Source organism: Lynx rufus, unplaced genomic scaffold (assembly GCF_022079265.1).
Source record: "Lynx rufus isolate CCGP_SWC_20201006 ecotype Redwood Valley unplaced genomic scaffold, mLynRuf1.p SCAF_38, whole genome shotgun sequence".
Lineage (NCBI taxonomy): Eukaryota > Metazoa > Chordata > Mammalia > Carnivora > Felidae > Lynx > Lynx rufus.
Window position 1 is genome coordinate 147,056 of NW_025814854.1, and position 13,800 is coordinate 160,855.

Here is a 13,800-nt window from a genome sequence, read left to right on the forward strand (position 1 = left end):
CACGCAGCCGCTCAGGAAGCCCCAGTGACGGTGGATGGGAGGGAAGCCCGTCCCTCAAGCATTCACGGCCATGAGGGTCTGGCCGACCCTGGCTGTGGCCACGTGGCTGCAGGGACACGGACAGCAGCTCTAATGTGAAGTAGGTGCCACGCACCTCGGGTGACATGCCCACGTGGTCCCCTTTGCGGTGGGTCCTGGGACTGGTCTCCTGGGTTTGGGACAAGTCTCTTCCCCTCTCTGAGCCTCAGCTTGTTCACCTGTACAGTGGGGATGTCCCTCTCTGAATGAGTGACTCCTGTGTCCTTGGGCTGACCGGCTGCTTCGGGGCCCCTTCCCTCCCCAGCCTCTGCTGCCCCACAGGGCCCTGAGGGCCGGCAGGGGCAGGGCCTGGGGGCGCCCAGCCAGCCACTCCTCCCTGGAGCTGATGACAGACATGTGGAGTTTCCATGGAGGCTGGAAAACGGAACACAGAGAACTCGGAGATTTTGTAATCGCAACTCTCGAGTAACCGAAAACAATGAAGCCGTAAATCTAACTCCAGCCCCTGGAGCTGGGTTTTGTCTGTGGTGTGGAGGTGCCCCCCGTGAAAGGGTGGCTGGAGGAGGCAGGGAAGAAGCTGGGTGCCTGCAGTCAGCCTGTGCCCCTTATCGGACGCCCCGAGACATTTCCAGGGACGTGGGATAACGGGCCGTAGCTCCTGGGCCGCCCGTGGCAAATGACACTCGGGAAACACAGGACAGGGGTCGGCTGTTCTTGGACCCAGGTCCCCTAGAAGCGGAGCCTGAGACAGGGGTTGTGGCTGTGCGATTTGTTGGGACTGTTCCCAGGACAGGGCAGGGTCTCTGCCGGAGTCACGCTTCGGCCTGGACCGCAGAAGCTCTGAGTGTGACCCAAGCCACCCAGGCAGGCCCAGCTTGTACCCGCGGGTGCTCTGGATTTGGGGGTGGGGGGGGCAGCCCCGGGGCAGGTGCTGACCCAGGGCCGTTTTCCTCTGAAGGGGCAGCTGTGAGGGTGAGTCAGCCCGATCCTCCGGCCGCTGGGGGAGGCGTGCGGGGCCTGGTCAGGGAGCTCCAGTCCCTGCAACAGCCGTGTGTCCGTTCCCATTTCACAGGTGAAGAGACTGAGGCCCAGAGAGATCATGGGGCTTGTCCAGGCCACACCCCACACGCAGTAGAGGCAGGGCGGCCCCGGGCGTGCCTGCCCCACACATCGTCCTTGCAAGGAGGAGGCTGTTGTGTGCCGACCCCCCCCCCCCCCAACGCCTCTGAGGCTGGTTGCAGCCCCTCCACGTTAGCGTGGAAGCCGCGCCCAGGACCGCCGGGGCCACGGGGAAGGTCTCACTGCCGAGCCGGAGCGGTGCTCTGTCCCCGTGGTCGCCGACCCGGGCTGCGGGGTGGGTGGAGAAGTAGGTTGTGGGCGTGCAGAGTGGGAGGTGGCCGTGCGGAGGGGCAGTGGGAACCCGCGTCTGGAACTCAGGCACGGCATTTCGGTGCCACCCGGGCAGAAACGGTGCAGTGGGGTCTTGTGCTATGATAAATCACCACTCTTAGCAGTTTAAATAACCCAAATGTGCTATGGGGTCTCACTGGCCACGGCTGGGCCCGGGGCAGGACTCCCTGACTCTCCCCCTTGCCTGCCCCCCAGGTGAGTGTGGAAACAGAATTAAAAAATTTAAAAAAAAATTTTAATGTTTATTCATTTTTGAGAGAGAGTTGGGGAGGGGCAGACAGAGGGAGAGAAGGAGACACAGAATCCGAAGCAGGATCCAGGCTCCGAGCTGTCGGCACAGAGCCCGACGCGGGGCTCGAACCCACGGACCGTGAGATCATGACCTTAGCCGAAGTCGGACGCCTAACTAACTGAGCCCCCCAGGTGCCCCTGGTGCTTCCTCACACATCTTAAAGCGGGGCTCCCAGCTGTCACCCCAAGTTTAAACGGTGTTGCATGGTAATATGACAATTTTTTTCTTTTTTTTTTTTTTTTTAATTTTTTTTTTCAACGTTTATTTATTTTTGGGACAGAGAGAGACAGAGCATGAACAGGCAAGGGGCAGAGAGAGAGGGAGACACAGAATCGGAAACAGGCTCCAGGCTCTGAGCCATCAGCCCAGAGCCTGACGCGGGGCTCGAACCCACGGACCGCGAGATCGTGACCTGGCTGAAGTCGGACGCTTAACCGACTGCGCCACCCAGGCGCCCCGACAATTTTTTTCTTAAATGTTGACATTGAAAATAATGCAGGAAATTGTATCTGTCCTCATCTGGTACAAACCAGATCACACGGGAGCTAGATTCCAACTGCTGAATTGGAAATTGTGCGCTGTTTATGACTTACGAGTCTTCAGACCCACTCTGTGATGCACAAAATGAGGTAAATTGAAACATTCAAAAAGAAAAGTTCTGTGATCCTTATTTATATTCTAATACCTTACTTTTTGTTTCTGGCTTTAGTTATCCCTACATTTGTTATTAGAACCCAATTGACCACAACCACGTAAGTACAAGGAAAATTAATTTTGATGACAATTATTAAACATAAGCTCATGTTTTGTTGGAAACAGTGAGATGGGCAGGGCCGCTATTCACTGTCTTGTGTTACCCACTGCGGGAATTTGAGGGGGGTCTGGCATCCATCTACGTTCACTTTCAACTTCATAGATAAAGAATCGAAAAAGCCCTATTGACACAGTGGCCCCTTGTCGGGGTCGGTCAGGGAGGCAGGACCACTGTGTCTCTGATGTGTATCTGTTTCCTGTGGTTCTTGAACATGTGTGTGTATAGACATGCATATATGCAAATCTGTAAATAAACATGTAGTTAGGTAAAGGATTGCATACGTAAATAACGAATATATTTTTAAATAGAATTTATTACAGAATTAAAAGTAATTTTATTAGATCAATCAATATATTTACATAAACATGTGCAGACATGCGTGTACACGAACTTACACATTTCTACGGAGGCTTACCTCTAGCAGCACACGTGTGTGTATCTGTAAATTCCTCCATAGGTAAAAGCATGTACACACACATACATCCACATGCTTGAATGAAGGGCGGTCTGCATCGTCACACGCGTGTACCTACATCTGTTTCTAAAGGGACAGGCAGCTGGGGTTGGCCCTGCGCGGTGCTGGTGGGCTAAGCGGTGTGACGGGCTGTAGCGGCCGGTTGGGGGGGAAGCAGGAGCCCGCACGTGGGGCCCCCTCCCCACTCCTGGGTGTGAGCGGCAGGTGAAGGTGTCCTCTGTGACCTCGGCCGTCTTGCCCGTGAGGGGGGAGCATAACACCTCGTCCGTGGTAGGGACACCGGGAGTGCTGGGAACGGAACAGCCTCTGCAAAGCGCAGGGAGGAAGGGAGGAGAGCACTGCCAGGAACACCCCCGCGGGGTCTTCCTCGGGGGGACCTGGCAGGTGCTTGCAAACCCCGTGGAAACCTGGAGAACGAAGACCAGCCGACCTGAGGGGGCAGAGCTCGCTGGAGGGCCTCCGCCCGGCACCGACACCTGTCCCTAAGCAGCAGGACGGACACGGGGAGGGGGGACCCCAGGCAGGCAACACAGCCGTGGGAGCGTCCACACCCGTGTGGGTGGATGAGAGGCCGCTGGCTGGCGTCAGCGGTGGGGAGAGTGAGCCTTGTCTACCGTAGATACCCAGGCTCCATTCTAGAAGGATCGCGGTTTCGGACTTGAAGGAGAGACGCCAAGTCTCGGGAGGAGACAGGACGGGGTGCTCATGACCCTGGCTAACGGTTCCCCGCCAGCACACAGGCGATCGCATCACGAAGGACCACGCCGTCGACTGGACCGTAGACGGCTGGAGATGTCAGTCCATCAAAGCCGCCGTCGAGAGAACCAACCAGCCAGCCGGCTCCAGCACGCGGGAGCTAATGGCCGTGCCCATGACTGACCAAGCGTTTGAGTCTAAAAAACAGGAAAGTGGGTTAAAAAACTTTAAAAAGACACTTCCCAAGAGAACATTCAGATGATCAATACGCATGAAAAGCTGCTCAACTTTATCAGCCCTCAGGCAGACGCAAGTTGACCTGCAATGCACTCTTGTGAAACACCCGCCAGACGGAAGGTGCCAGGGCGCTGTCGGGCGCCCGCGGGGGCGGGACGGGCGTGAACTGCAGGGTTTGGGCGGCGGTCTGTACTTGTGACCTGGGCGGTGGCCACGTGCACGTGTCCGTTTCGTGACAGTTCATCTTGATATTTGTCATCCTTAACAGATTGACCAAAAACACGCGCCCGAATGAACTCAGGCTGCACAGTAAGAAAACAGAATCCCCAGCGCGACGTCCTGTCCACGTGCCCTGGGGGCTCTCACTTCGTGTACGACACGCATACTCGCAGAGCACCTGCTGGGGGCAGGTCCTGCTCCAGCCCCGGAGGAGCTGATGGTGGACCGTCCACGTGAGCCCTGCCAAGCTGACCGCTGGGAGCTCGCCATCCAGGGAAGGGCGGCCGCGAACCCGCATCCTGGGTTCTCACTTGGCCCCAGGCCTCCGAAATGATGGATGCGATGGGTGCACACGGCATTTCCACTGCCTGTTCTGGGTGCGGCTGCTTCTGACACAGCCCCTGCCCCCAGGCTGCCCCCAGGCTGCTAGGGACGCGGGACCAGGGCTGTGGGAGCCCAGGGGAGTGCCACACCCAGCCTGGGGAGGGATGAATCAAGGAGGCTTCCAGGGGGCGGTGGCTTTGGGAATGAGCCATATAGGAGGCGGGGGCTCCTGGGTTGCTCGTGGTTCGGGGAGCAGCATATCTGTCTTTCTGCAATATTGTTTCCCCAAGTTTCTCCCTGCTCCCTTCAGCCTCACCTCAAATACCTCTCCCCAGTGTGGGATGATGCGGGCTGTGCCCACTTTTGCTTCTGGGAGCAGATGCTTGGGTTCTGTCCGGCTGTACCCCTGGAGTCCAGCCCAGAGCCTGGTTCACCCCGGCAGCTCAAGAAATACCTGTCCAGCCGGCCTTTGATCGGCCAGCTGACACGGTGCCCGGGACCCCCACAATCCGGGTCAGCTTTACGGCCCGTGTCACATCAGCCTCTCGGCCAGAATCACCGGAGATCTTGCTTGGCATTCCTAGGTCCCGGTGTTGGCACGAACACCTGTGATCTTGCCCAGAACAGGTCTCTCTCTGGGCCTCAGTTTCCTCCGTGTGTCGGGGGACACACACCTGCTTTAATCAGAAACCGGCACCCCAATAGGTGCTCGGGAGGTGCAGCGAAGCATATTGCCGTGTGCAAGGCCGCGTGATTGAAATGTCACACTGTGTACCGCGTCTCAGAGCCAAGAGGCCGGGGCCGCGGCCACCGCCGCAGGTGGGGAAGCACATTGGGAGGTGGACACGCGGGCCGCATGGCCGGCATGGCCGTTTGGACTGGGGTCTCGTGACCGGGGATCCATCGCGGGCTGTCCGCGACTCCACGGAGAGGCCGCCAGCCTCACCGACACTTTCCTCTGTCTGTAAACAAACTGCCCTCCTTCCGGAGAGACGTGATTGCTGGGGCTCAGCGCACTGTCCTCCCAAGGGTGGGACAGATGACGGGCCGGGTCTTCCACACCCCTTTGGCCCCTCGGGGTCTTTCGCGTAGCCTGCACGGAGGGTCGCTGGGGGCCGAGGCCCAGGGGAGCTGCGTCAAGACAGCGTCCTGAATGAGCTCAGTTTTCCTCCCGGTAGGTCCCTGAGCTGGGTGGTCCGGCGTGGGGAGGGCTGGGCTGAGGGAAAGGAACCTTGTGCTGTTTGAGAACGAGAGACCCCGAGTCCCCACATGGGGACAGACCTGTGATAGCGGGACCCTCAGGACGAATGGCCCACTTCCCTTTGTGTTCCCAGCAGCCCGCTCAAATGATCTATGGGGAAGGGCCATTTTCAAGAGGTTCCAGTCGGTCCAGACCAGCACTTTGGTAAAATATAATACAAATAAACTGCTAGAAGATCAAAGAAAAAGACAGGCCCATTTAAAAATTATGATTATTATGAGATTTAACAACACAAATCTCTGCGTCTGTTTTCCCCATTGTCGTTGACGGTGACAATGGTTTGCAAATGGCTCTGGGCCACGGCACGCTTGGGGTCACGCTGGCCAGGTGGGGTTGGCTCAGGAAGGTGGTTTGTCCTTAGCTGGGAAGGCGGGTTGCCTGGAGTGGGGAGAGCCCCAGTGCCCCAGGGACCAGGGGTCCAGCTCCGGGCACTCAGTGTGTGCGGGGCGGTCAGCAGCAATGCCGACATGCGCCCCGAGAGGTGGCGGAGGTCATGGAGGGGGCTTGCAGTTGGACACCCTGCTTCTGAAGACAAAAAAAATCATGGCAGTTGGGGGTCCCTGAGCTAGGAAGGCCCATGTAAGAAGTCAGACCGAGCTGATCGTTTTAAATTCCTTCCGTAGCATTAATTTTCTTTTTTCCACTTTGGCGAGAAGATCAAAGAGAGAAATGGGGGTGAGGAGGAAGGGGAGTGAGGTTTGCTGCTTCCTTTTCTCAAGGCCCAGGACCGCGTTGCCCCAACAGCAGATCGAGAGGGGCTTGGGTGTCCACCGGGGTGCCTTGAACAGGATGTCCATGGGCTGCGTGGAGAGATTCAAGGGGTGTGGGGGTACCGGAGAGAGGCCCTCCAAGAAGAGAGCAGAGGCTCAAGGGGCAGGATGGAGCTGATGCCCCTCCCCCATGTTTGCAGTACTCCCAGGGGGAGGATAAAGCTGTCATCTGAGGCACATTCAGTGCCTCCTCCTTTTCTCTCTCTCTCTCTCTCTCTCTCTCTCTCTCTCTCTCTCTATATATATATATATATATATATCTATATATCTATATCTATCTCAACACCCAGGATGGCATCACAAACAGGACAATTACTTCCATCAGACAAACAAAGAAACAGCAGGAGAAGCAAATGACCTGCTGTGTTATACAGGAAGTAATCACAGCCATGGTGCTTCAGCCTGGCCCCTCAGACCCTGGAATGGAGGCTTCTTCTACCGTCCCCCCTACTTTGATCACGGCTGAGTCCATGGCACAAACACTCCCATGTTCGGCATGGTGGACTTGTGTGGCTCATGCAAACGAGCAAAGTGCCTCCTGCACTCCTGCTGTGCAGTGGGGCCTGGCTTTTGTTTCCTTCCCCGCCCCAGGCTGTGAACTCCAGAAAGATCCATCCACCTGTCCATCATCGACTTGCCTATGTATCCTTCTTCCCTCATTCCTCCCTCCCTCCCTCCCTCCTTCCACCCATCCATCCGTCCTTTCCCCCTACAAGAGGCCGTTGAACCTCGGACAGCCAGGTGCTAGGTACTGTGTGATCCCGCCTGGGCATCTCTACCGGCTTCGCAACAATCTAACCTTGTAACAACTGGTGCTTCCGGCTCACAATATCTTGAAACGCCTGCTTCTCTTGTAGCTGATTTTAAACACGGAGGGAAGGATTGGTGTGCAGACAGGAGGAGCTGCCCCCCCTCCGCTACTGTGTGGGACGAGAACCGATGTCAAAGCAGAAACAGCCTCGGAAAGTGCGGGGCCCTCAGCGACGGGCCCTGCTTGCCAGGCGGCCTTCAGCAGGGTGGCAGCAGGCAGGGCATCTGTGCCATCTTCAGCCACTGAATCGTTCACAAGTTTTCGAGGTGGAGACGGCAGGAAGCCGTTTGACAGGTGAGACGGGACAGAAGCCTCCAGCAGACACAGGCCGTTTCGGAGGTTTCCTGGTGCCGTGGTTCACCCAGAAATTTATTTCAAAAGTCATTGCTCACCAGCGGTGATCGTGGCATGTTGAAACCAGACCCTGGTGAGGCTGTCTCCCTTCCTCCAGCACCCAGGCCGTTTGGAAGGGAGGTGCGGGGCCTGCCAGGGTTAGGAGGCCATGGCAGGCGTGTCGCAGCCCTGTCACCGACCTGCTGTGTGAGGCTGGGACACCCCCCCCCCCCGACCTTGGGCCTCTGGATACTGATCTGCGCGCTGCACACGGGCCAGGTGGCTTCTGGGTCCTTCCTGCTCAGGTGCCCCCAAGTCCCCGACACTGACACCGAGTCCGTTTTCAGCTGCGGGAGGCGGTGGCCAGGAGGCGGGGGGGGGGGGCGTGCACGGGAGCACAGGCTCTGGGGTGAGCCATGCACTCCTGAGTAACCTGGGTCACCCTCTTCCGCCCTGACCCACACGAGGCGGGTGCCCAAGGCAGCGACCCCGAGCTTTTTGGGGAAGAAGGGGAGGAGGCAGGGCTGTTGGGGAGCCCTGGAGTGGAGGCCCTGCAGGGTCCAAGTACCCGAGCGCCAAGTGAGAGTGGGGGCGGGGCAGCCCCCTGCCCAGAAAGCCCCCAGAGACCGCCTGTTGGAGGCCGGGAGGGGCCCAGGCAGTTCGGCACAAACAGTCCCTTCCCAGCTGGGCTCCTTGGAAGATCCCCACGCTCTCCCGTGGTGGCCCAGGCTGGAGGCCACGTCAGCAGCACGCCCGCCTGGGAGGCAGCCCGGCTCTCTGGGTTTCCAGGAGGCACGGGCTGCCGGCAGGAGGCGGGGGAGGGCCGGCGCCTGGGGACCTGCGTTCCTCTCAGCTCCGGAGAAGGAAAAAGTGACTTCCAAGAACCGAGTTGCATTCAGGAGCCTTCTTGCCTTGAAAGGACCCTTTCTCTGCGCTGGCTGGCTGCAAAAGGCTCTAATTCAGCCTCCTGGCTTCAGTGGCCTGTGAGGGCATCAGGGGGCAGAGGGCCCGTGGGGGGGGGGGGGGGAGCTGGTCCAGGAGGGCGGACAGCGAGGCGGAGTGAAGGCTCCGGGCGGGACAGTGAGGCCTGGAAGGGACTCTCGCGGGGCAGGGTGGCTGGGAGGCAGCAGAGGCACGGGTGGCAGGCACAGCTCTGCTCACTGCTGGCTTCGTGGCCACCTGACTCCCGTGGCCACACCAGCCTGGACAAGGCAGCTCTGGGAGCCTCAGCCTGCCCACCTGTCAAATGGGCGGGAGGTTGCTCTACATTCCTCAAATGCTTTTTCCAGTTGTTTGCAGCCCTGATGATGGGTGTGGGGTGGGTCCTGCCCATGCTCTCATGGCATTTGCCCTTAAGTCCCATGATCTGTCCCTGTGTCCCCCAGCAGAGGAGATGGGGGGACCCAACTGCCCTCCCAGGGGCCAGCGGTGCCCTCACCCTGGGAGATGGGAAGGCGGGTGGGTAGCGTTGGGGGGGCAGTGCCTCCTGGGAAGACAGAAGGAACCTTCACAGAAGCCCCGTGCTCAGCGCCCCATCTGAGGAACAGGGGCAGAGGAACGTGTGGGGAGGGAACGAGAGGCTGTTCACAATAAGTAGGACAACAGCCATGTTTCCGGAGGGCTCAGGGGCGCCTGGCAGTGTAGCCGCGAGACGGCTCGCTGGGTGGTCCTGGATCCATCCATCATCCCCTCCGATGCCATCTTCAGAGAGCCAGACGGGGTGTGCCCGCAAGGGCTCTGGCTGGCCTGCTCGCCCTCCTGGGTCACTAACTCTGTGAGTGCCCCTGGGTCGGCCCCTTTCCTTGGGGCCTCAGTTTCCCCATCTGCAGAGTGATGGAGAATGAGCCTCGGTTAGGGAAGGAGCCAGGCTTCCTCTGGTGGGAAGGGGAGGAGGCATAGAAGTCCGGTGTGGAGCTGAGCTGGGGAAGGGGTGGGCTTGGTGAGACCCCAGCAGACAGGCTGAAAGAAAGGGCAGGCACCGTGGGGGCTGCAGGCGCGGGTGAGTGAAGCGCCCCGGGGCTTCTCCCGGAATGCTCCTTGAGGGGCACGGAGAGCAGGTGCGCACCCCTTGCAACCCCTGCTCTTCCCTCCCTATTGGCTGGAATGCAGATGTGATAGTTGGAGCCACAGCAGCCAGATCGTGACTCTGAAGACAGATACCACAGTATGTTGAAGCAGAAAGAGAGGAGGATCTAGGGTCTCTGCCAACCTCACATCTCCTGATTGCCCACCTCCTGACCTCTTTTGCCTGAGACAGTAAACTGGCGATCTGTTTCAGCCACCTTCTTCTGTTTTCTGTGGTCTGCAGCCCCAGCTGATCTTCCCTCGCACTGTCATCCCGCGTGACTGGCTGGAAGCTGGCCTGATGGGTTAGAAAGGCGGGAGATCAGTAGTGACGGAGATTCCGTTTGGGCAAAGCCTGTCAATACCACCAGTATCAGGAATGAGAGATGATGCCCAGTCTACAGATATCGGATGGAAACATACAGAATGGTATGAACCTCACGGCCAAAATTTCAACAAGTTAGCTGTGGGCAAACGGACAGATTTCCTTGAAAGACACAAAGTACCAAAGCTCATTCAAGAAGGAAAAGATAACCCAAGTAGCCCTTTTTCCATTAAAAAATTTTTTTGAATTAATAGTTAAAAACTTCTGCACAAAGAAAATTCAGGCCCGGGTGGTTTCATTGGAAAATTCTACCAAAATTCTAAGGAAGAAATTACACAATTCTACCCAAATTCTTCTGGGAAATGGAAGAGAAAGCATGTCTCAACTCCTTCTGTGAAGAGTTCCCCTCATCCATGACCTGGACGCCCAAACTAAATGTTGTAAGAAAAGACAACTACAAGCCAATCTCTGTTATGAATATAAGAGTAACACTTTTAAACAAAAATTGAATCCAGTAATATATACGTAGGATAACATATCGCAACCGAGGCAGGTTTATGCCGGGAACACGAGGTTGGCTTACCACTTAAAAAGCAGTCAGCGTAATTCACCACATTACCAAGCGAGAAATGAAAAACCACACGATCATCTCAATAGAAGCTAAGACACCTTTCGTAGAATCCAACATCTGGTTTTGGCAAAAAGTCTCAGCAGACTAGGAGTCGAAGGGAACTTCCTCGGGATCGAGGACACCTGCAGACACCCAGCGTTCATGTCCTCCCAGGCGGAGCGGGACTGATGCCTCCAAGAACAGGGACAGCACCCCCCCCCCCGTTAGCATCACGCCAGAAGGCTGGCCAGCGCAGTGAGGCAATAAAGAGAAACCAAAGCTATGCATACTGGAAATGAAGACCTGAAATGGTCTCTATTCACATACAACACGGTAATCAGTAGAAAACGTGGTGGAGTCTGGAGTCTACAAGGAAGCTGCTAGAATAGTGAGTTTAGCAAGGTTGTGGAATGAATACAAGGTCTGTATGTGAAATCAAGTTTTTAATATGGTGGCAACGAACAATTGGAAGCAGATTTTATTTTATTTTTTTTAACGTTTATTTTTGAAAGAGAGTGCGAGTGGGGGAGGGGCAGAGAGAGGGCGACCCTGAATCCGAGGCAGGCTCCAGGCTCCGAGCTGTCGGCACAGAGCCCGACGCGGGGCTCGAACTCGCGAACCGCGAGATCGTGACCTGAGCCGAAGCTGGAATTGTTTAACTGACTGAGCCCCCCAGGCGCCCCAGAAACTCAACTTTTAAATGGCCGTTTACAATACCAGCAAAAAGCGTGAAATACTTAGGAATAAATCTGATGGAGGAGAAGCAAGACTGGTTCACCGAACGTAGCAAAGCATCTCTAGAAGAAATTGAAGGTCTGAGGACGGGCGAGGTGTCGAGTTGCCCGTTCCCCAGGTCGTCCGTAGACCCAGCGGATCCCAGGCGAGGTCTCAGCCCGCTGGTTTGTGGAAACTGACCAACCGGTTCTCCAATTCGTGTGGGAGCGCTGAGGACCACAGTGTCCCACAGGAGCTGAGAAAGAACAGAGCTGAGGCGATGCACCACCCAAGGAAGGAAGGCGCTCACGTCGTGCATTATCTCCTGGCATCCTTTCAACCACCGCACAGGGAGACCGAGGCACAGGAAGTCACTGAGCGACCCCACGTCCCGCAGCCCCACCCCCCCCAGCGCGGGGGCGGGAGGCTCAGGGGACAGGACTGCGCCCGCTCCACTGACTGCTGTGCCTTTGGCTTCCAGCAGCAGGCCAGGCACGTCGCAGGGCTTGGTAAGTACCAGAGGTAAGAATCGTCACGGCCGGTAGTTACCATGCACTTCTGATGCACGCCTGGCTCCGTGCGAACACTGTGGGTGTGTCAGCCCTGTTCGGTGGGTGGGACGGGGGTGGGGGAATGCGCCGTCCCGCCGCTGGTGTCCCGAAGAGGGACTTGGCCTCGACCCTCCTGGGGCCTGACTCAAGCCTCCCTTTGCCCCTTGCTGGAGGAGAGTTCCTCCCTGCTGGAGCGTGCCGCACGAACACGCGCGCCCTCCGCGCCCTCCGTGCCCGCCACGTGGACACCTTCCCGTCAGCAGAGTCAGGCACCCCCACAGGTTTGGGGCAGCCGGTTGGAGCGGCCAGGCCGTGGCCTCACCCCAGAGGCTGCCGTCAGGAGGCTGTTACCGTGCCACGTCCGAACTGTGCCCTCTGAATCCGGCCTTTGGTTCTGTTGTGAGTAATAAAGCTACAGTCCCGTGTCCCTTCCCATCCGCCTGACTACTTTGTCTCCCAGTGGCTCCAACCAATCTTGCTCAGGGCAAAAGATGATGATTGAGGCTTCTTCGCTCCCGGAGATAATTCACACCGCATCCCTGCGGGGGCGGGGGCTACTGATATTCTCCTCATTTGGCAGACGAGGACACCGAGGGACAGGGAGATGAGCGGACGAATGAATGAACCAACATACGAGTGAATGATGGAAAGGTCAATGTGTCGCCAAAGCTTGGGCTCTTTGCCACGAGGAGGCAGGTTGGGCGGAAGGCAGGTGGGCGGGGCAGTGCCCGGCTTGCTGGGTGATGGGGCCGGACCCTCTCGGGGCCGGATCGGGGCCGCTCTGTGCCCGGTCGCCGTGACTGGCTGGACGTGGCCCCCAAGACCATCAGATCGTCTCTTAGCGATGGGTTCGTAGCCGGGACATGGATGGCAACCCAGCCTGGAGCCAGGGTCGGGTCTCCAGCCTCTCCCACCCCCCACCCCCCCAGCAAGGGGGGGACACAGAAAGGGCCAAGGAAGTCTTGTGGACAGACCTGTAGGGTTTCCAGCATTTCAACCTTCTCGTCCTGACTTTTAGGAGAGAAAGCGAAAGGCCCGTGTCTCCCCGTGCAAGCTGCCAGACTGTGTCCCCGGCGGGAGACCCGCCTCTCGAGCTGAGCCTCGGTGCCACGGGGTCAGGGCGGCCACCGCGGGCCGCAGAGCGCGCTCAGCCGGAATGCGGCCGAGATGTTCCCGGGGCCGTCTGGAGCATTCTTCCCCGGAGCTCGCCTCCAGCAGGGGGAGGCTGCCAGGACTGATTTTCCACTGTGCGAAGGAACGCTCTGGAAGGAAGGAGGTGGCCACGTGGACTGGAGCCCCGGTTCCCGGCCAAGCCTTCCAACAATCCTTCGTATTCTGGTGAGCGAAGCCGTGTCCTCGTGTTGTCCCAGGGCTGCAGGGCCACCGCCCCGTCAGCAGTCAGGCAGCCCCACGGCTCGGACTTGCTTCCTACCGCAGGGCGCACTGTGTCCGGTGGGGAAGGCCACGCAGAGAGAGACGGTTACACGCCCACGGTCACGCTGCAGCGGTGGTCGTGATCGTTCACGGAGCCCTTCTGCTGTGCCCGGAAGCTTGTAAAGATGACCTTATTTAACACTTGAAACGGACTTTGCGGCCTTGTTTTATAGACAAGGAAACTGAACTGAGAGAAGCTAAGGAACCTGTGTAGGACCGCCCAGCTGAAAGAGAAGCAGGGTTTCCACCTGTGTTGACGGATCGTGTTTCCACGTGGTTTCCGCCATGGGCAGCAGAGGGGCTCAGGCCTGGCATCAGAGAAGTCTGCCAGGGAGCGGTGAGAACACAGCTGGGTACTGAGGGATGCATAGGAGTGGGCCCAGGGCAGGAGGTGAGGGAGGGCAATTCAGGTCTCTAGCCA